Source organism: Apium graveolens, chromosome 1 (assembly GCF_009905375.1).
Source record: "Apium graveolens cultivar Ventura chromosome 1, ASM990537v1, whole genome shotgun sequence".
NCBI lineage: Eukaryota > Viridiplantae > Streptophyta > Magnoliopsida > Apiales > Apiaceae > Apium > Apium graveolens.
This window is the reverse complement of record NC_133647.1, coordinates 109185845-109192536: the sequence shown is the minus strand read 5'-3', so window position 1 is coordinate 109192536 and position 6692 is coordinate 109185845.

Below are 6692 nucleotides of genomic sequence, written 5' to 3'. Positions count from 1 at the left end.
GATTCTCCAAGGTCTTGATAAAAATAGCCTGACTTTTGCACAACAGCTTTAGCTCCTCGAAATCAGCGCTAGAAGGTGGAGCAGTACCTCCTTGTTGAGGATATGATTGCCTTTAAGCATATTGCTGAGGTTGCTGGAATCCAGGTGGATTAAACTGTTTACTTATAGCTTGCTGATATGGTTGCTGAACAGCATTCTGATTGTTGCTCCAGCTGAAATTGGGAAGATTTCTGTTATTAGGATGATAAGTAGCTAGTACAGGCTGCTGCGGTCGCTGAAAATTGTTCACATACTGAACAGATTCATTAACAAGAGAACACTGATCCGTACCATGAGAGCCTGCACAAAGCTCCCAGACAATAGCTATTTGATTGACTCCATAGTTGGCTAAAGAATTGACCTTCATAGATAGCGCTTGGAGCTGCGCTGCGATAGCTGTAGCTGCATCAACTTCCAGAATACCTGCTACCTTCCCAGGCATCATCCTTTGAGTTGGGTTTTGATACTCGTTTGCAGCCATAGTTTCAATGAGATTATAGGCCTCAGTATAGCTTTTGTCCCACAAGGCGCCTCCAGAAGCTGCATCGAGTATGGGCCGAGATTGGGCCCCCAAACCATTGTAGAAACCAGTGATCACCATCCAGTCAGGCATACCATGATGTGGACGGTTTCTCAACATCTACTTATAGCACTCCTAAGCTTCGCACATAGATTTTGTTGGTTGCTGCGCAAATTGAGTAGGAGCACTCCTCATAGCTGCAGTCTTGGCCATTGGATAGAACTTCACCAGAAACTTTTGCGTAACATCTTCCCAAGTCGTGATGGACCCAACTGGTAAAAAATGTAACCAGTCCTTAGATTTATCCCTAAGAAAGAATGGGAAAAGCCTCAGTTTGATAGCCTCATCAGTGAAACCATTATATTTGAAAGTACTGCAGATCTCGACAAAATTCCTGATATGCATGTTGGGATCTTCAGTTGCAGCACCTCCGAAAGAAACAGAATTCTGCACCATCTGAATAGTGCCTGGCTTGATTTTGAAAATATTGGCCTGAATAGCCGGATGAATGATGCTTGACTGAATGTCATCAATTTTAGGCTGAGAAAAGTTCATAAGAGCTGGATCTGCTGGAACTATACGATCACCCATGATTACCGGTTCTTTCTTTTAACTCTCTTTATCCGAATCTTTAAAATCTAACTTCTCCGAAATGTCAAGAAGTGAATCTATCTCCTCAGCCGTATCTAGAGTCCTCTTGCGAGTGCGAGAATGTGTTTGTATAAACGCTCTCTAGAGTACCTGAAACACAACCGAAAACAGTAAGTAACAAGTCTTAATCAATGAGTCCTAATGACCACTGATGGCAAGTACATAAACTAAACAAATTAACACTGAGTCCTCGGTAGCGGTACCAAAAACTTGTTAGGCACAAAGCATGAGCTAATAATTCACGCAAGTATACGCGTTCGCAAGTAATATAGAATGATATCTAGTTCGTTCCCACAGAGACTCTGATTAATTATATTTAATTAACACTTACTCATCAATGTATGATTACTTCTCAATGTCAGGACACTAACACTTAATGTTGATTAACTAATTATTAACTACTAGAATTAAACACTTAAATTAACACTTGAATTAACAATATTAAACACACATGAGATCATAACTTCATTACTACTACATTCAATAGTTATTGTAATTACCCTTAGCATGTAACGGTGATGATATTAATCGAACAACACAAAACTGATCAAAGCCAACTTTCGTTGCACAAGTACCATTCTACCAAGAATCCACAATTAAGATAGAAGTTAAATAGACATCAATTATGTTGAGACCCTATATGTCTACAGAATTTGACAACATAACGATTTAAGCACAAGTTATTTTTTATGATTACATAGGGCAAGTAAAACGGTTAAAGTTACCCACTAATCATGCATACAATACATGAACCTATGCTAGCATGGAAAATTCTAAATCTCAAGATTCACTGTCGCTTCACAAGAGATTAACAAGCTATCTTATATGTTCACGATGCACATAAGATGAAGAAGCACAACATATGCCAGATATCATATAATCATCATAAACCAAGTTATTAAACAATTAACTAAAGAAATCCATAGTAAATCCGCTACGACCCCATGATCACGATTAGCCCATGATAGAATTCATCGTCACCATGGGTTCATATGAAAACATGATAATAACACAACGATATAAACTAATAAAAATACTTAATAAAAATAGAGTACGTCACAAGAGTATTAAGGTTCAAAGTAAAGAAAACTAGCATCCACTGTTACAATGAATTAAAAAAATCACAAGATAACGTATGCTTCCTCTTCTTCGTTGTTGCGTGCTAAAACGGTCTTCTTAATCTTCTCTCCTTGTTACTTGCTCCTTGCTTGTTACTTGTTGAAAGTCTCCCAAGATTACTTATATAAGAGTCCACAAGAAAAAGCGCCGTCAGAAGCCCAATAGAACTCAAATTATAAAATCCAGAATCTAAAATTCCGACCCCAGGCGGCCGCCAATCCCACGCGGGCGCCTGCTCTCCAGGCGGTCGCCTGCAAGCTCCAGGCGGGCGCCTGCACACTTTCTGGAAAAATCCTCTTCTTTTCTTCTGATTTTGTTGAATTCTTCGCACAACTCCCTGCAACTGATCCCAAGTACTTCCCTAGGTTTATTATGATGAAACTCCCTAATTACGCAAGTTATACGCTGAAATGCAAAAACACTAGAAAAACACATCAAATACACAAAATACTTGATTTTAAGACATCAATTCAAGCCATTATAAGACGTTCTAAGTGGTATAAAATGCCACTTATCAGGTACATCTGCTATGAGTAATACATATGAAGCATGCTCTGATTTCATTTGTATAGATCAATTACATTTTGACCCACATCACACACAGCTACTTATTGAAGAAGTAGATATGAGAGGGAGTGAATTTGGCATACCACAAATTCATAACCACCCTCTAGAGCCCAATCAAACACCTTCAACTCTCCTAGCTCAAACCCAAGAGTATAAGGACTCTATGTATATAGAGGGAGAAACGACACTAGTTACAGCAAATAAGGAAGGTACTTTGAGAGAACCCACAGCTCTGTCTCCTTTGAAGCAAAGAACTGAATTTCCTGAGACAACTGTAAACCTCCAGGTATCTTCTCAAAAGGATTCTCTGGCTAAAAAGGCAACTAAACAGTTACCAGATCTATCTTCTCAATAAGGTAGATCTATTGAAATTCGCCCGTCGGCCACAACATCCTGTAATGAGTCAAACACACTATCCAATATCCAAGCTCTTGAAGCATTAAATAAGTCGATTGGAAGAGTTCTATTTGGTGAGGAAGTATTGATGAAAATAGGGCATTCAACTATTTTATGGTTGGAATATCCTGTTAAAGGTCCTTCAATTAATCAACTGCCTTCACAGGGTTTAGGAGAGAGTGCTGTAAATGCTGCCAAACCTAGCACATCACTTACCTCCCCATGACTAATAAACCTGGATGCATATAAGGATAGTGGATCCGGCATAGGCGCGGATCGGAAATCCATTGGTGATGAACTAGATTTAACTAGTGAGCCTAAGGGGAATGTATATTCACAACTACAAGGGGAAGCTGGGGATCAGATGTCAAATATGATGGCCCCAGTGCTCCTCCTAGAGATTCTAACTCTAGATTAGTCATCTCCTGATGACAAGCAACTTGTCCCAGACAAGGATCGGGAATTGCGAACTCCCATTGCACCACTGCTGACCTCCTTAAGGATGGCTCCAGTGTCTTCTGCAGGTACACTTGGAACTCGGAGCTTTGAGCGGAGTGAACATGTGAGAACGAGTGACACACATGACCCTAAACCGAGTGCTACAGTGCTGAGCGATACACTGCGAGAAGCCTGTGAGCACCTACCATTCAAACTACACCTATATATCTCTCAAACTATGTCACTAAATCCTATCTTGAAGAGAAGCATGCTTTCAAAGACAGCTATCTCAAAGAACAGCTGGCTCTTAAAGATCAACATTTTCAGACAGAACTATCTCCCAGGGATCATCAGATCGCCAGTCTTTCCGATCAACTTGAACAATAACAAGCAACATTCACTAGCTTATGGGAATTCGTTGAGCGATCTCTCTCTCATACAGGAAAAGGAAAAGAAATTGCCAACACTGAGCCAAAGCTCTCAGTTAGCAAGCAAGCGCCTACCCCGGTCTCATCTGAAGCAGCTCTTGCCAATACTGGGCCAATAACCTCAATCAACAAGCAACTTCCTGCTTCTCTTGAGATCCCTGTTTCAACCTTACATGCTCAATCAACACCAGCTCTGAAGGATAACCCAACTGAGGGGGAGAAAAGGGTAGTAGAACAAGAAAAAGTAAACGCTGCAGTTAATCTACTTCAAGATGCCTTTCAGACCACTGGTACTTATGATGAATTTGGAGATGAGATGGAGGAAGAACGAGAACAGAGAATTGATGAAAGGGTGCTCCTCAAGGAAAGATTTTCTAAGGAGAGTGCAACATCTCAAGGGGAGCAATCAGGACATCTGAGCCAAATCATTACAACTCATAGAAATCTGTTGTCTCTGATATATGCTCCAAAACCCTTATTCTTTGAAGATGAAGTAGAAGAAGATGGAATAGATGAAAGTGATGTTCCGATGGGGTGTGAGCCAAGGTTCGAGGAAGTGGCTACAGAAGAAAGAAAAATTATCTCTGAGGATGAAGAGTTTGAAGATGAAGATGCTTTCTCAGACGACTGTCTGTTCTATGGACTTCTAGAGAAAATAAATCGCTCTTATATAGAGATTCAAAAAGAAATGAAAAGATCAAAAGCAAGAATTCAAAGAGCCATTCAAAGAAGGAGGAACAGAGAAGAGAGAGAAGCATATCTTCGAGCTAACAGGAAAGAAAGCAAATGGGAAGATATAGAGAAGAAAATGGATAAACCAGAAACATATCACTATTTAGACCCTGGTAACTCTAATCTGTTGAGAACTGTGGCACATTACAGAAAAGAACATGATAACATCCATGAGTTCTATGATCAGTTCAGCAAAATAATTACTGGAACTACTGTGAACATTCTGAAGAATGGATAGAGAATCACTATCAATCACAGAGATGGTCTACAGATGAAGGTGTCTACCAGTGTACTGAAAAAGTTGAACATTGTTGAACTATTTGTCCTAGCATCAAAAATCCCATGGCTAAAATCAAATGAGAATGAATACATCAGAGACAAACTTTGGAGAAAGATGATGGATGTATCTCCTCAAGTATTTATGTATCCATTCGTGATCAAAGTATTTGCAAGTGGTAGGATGCAAAACATCACCATGTCTGACCAACACATAAGAACCATTCGTTATCTACAACTTACCTTCCTGGAAAGTCAACTCAGAAGCAAAAGAGCTAAGCTGGGAGTTCCAGGTGTTAAGAGATCTGAAGCAGACTTCAAAGCTGCTGAAGTTCTATATGCTTATAGGCTTAATGATAAGATGATCAGAGACACAGAGAAGGATATGAAGAAGGTTACGAGAGCGTCTCATGAGATGGTGTTCATCAACGGGGAAGCAGAGATTAATATTCTGAAAGAAAATGAACCCATAATTAGCACTGACAGTGTAGGGGAGTTAGTCTTTAGAATCAACAAAAGCAAGATCAGAATCAAAAACTTCAGTACAAGTGAATCAGACTCAATACAACAAGCCTTGATGGATGTCAAACTATCCACATGTAAAGAAGACAAGGTTGCTTTGATTCCTATCATTAAGATACTTGATGAAGTGATAGAGGAAGAATTAATCAATGACACCAAGAGAGTACGAGGACATCCTAAAAGGATAACAGTCTTCGTAATGTCCAGAAAATCATCAATGTTATTTGATCTTGTTCCTATATGCACCAAAGTCAAATATCTTGAGATAATGCTTTATGAACTGAATAATCCACCCCCAGTCAATGCACTTGAGATAGAAGCTCATGATTGTGTGCAGCTAGACTTAATGAGCTGAAAGAGTCTCCTCTAAAACCTTCAAACCCCAAGAAGAAAGCCTCTAAGAGAAAATCTGATCAGCCTCAGGAAGGAGAAGGAAGCAGGAAGCAGAAGAGAACAAGAACAAAGAAGACATAGAATATATGTTCAGGCTAGAGGAACACTTCTTTTTAATTTGTATCTTGAGATATATGGAATTGAATATGTAATCCAGAATGTATTTGATATCGTTATTTGTTTAGAGATTGTACTTTTTCTTATTATCAGTTGAGTTATCCTTAGGGATTTGCTTGTCGAACTCTAACAATCAAATAGGGGGATTGTAAAGCATAATGTAATGTAACATGTAATCGAGGATTTATAACTCAACATGAAAACATAAAAAGATAAATAATATTAAACTGTGAAGCATAGGAACCCTACAGATGAAGACAGGATAAACACAAAGAACCAAATGATGCAGCTGACTCTTTAAGTCCTCTAACAGATCATGGGAAGAAGTTCATTGTAATGTTCAAGCAGCCATGAAGAATAAGAATAAGGGACTTTAAGTATCAGTTACATATATTGATTCCATGTGTTACAGATCAAGGGTTTAGTGAAAGGAGCAATGGATAAACATCAATCTGTATTAGTTCAGAAACTCAAGCTAAATTGACTTGGAATTC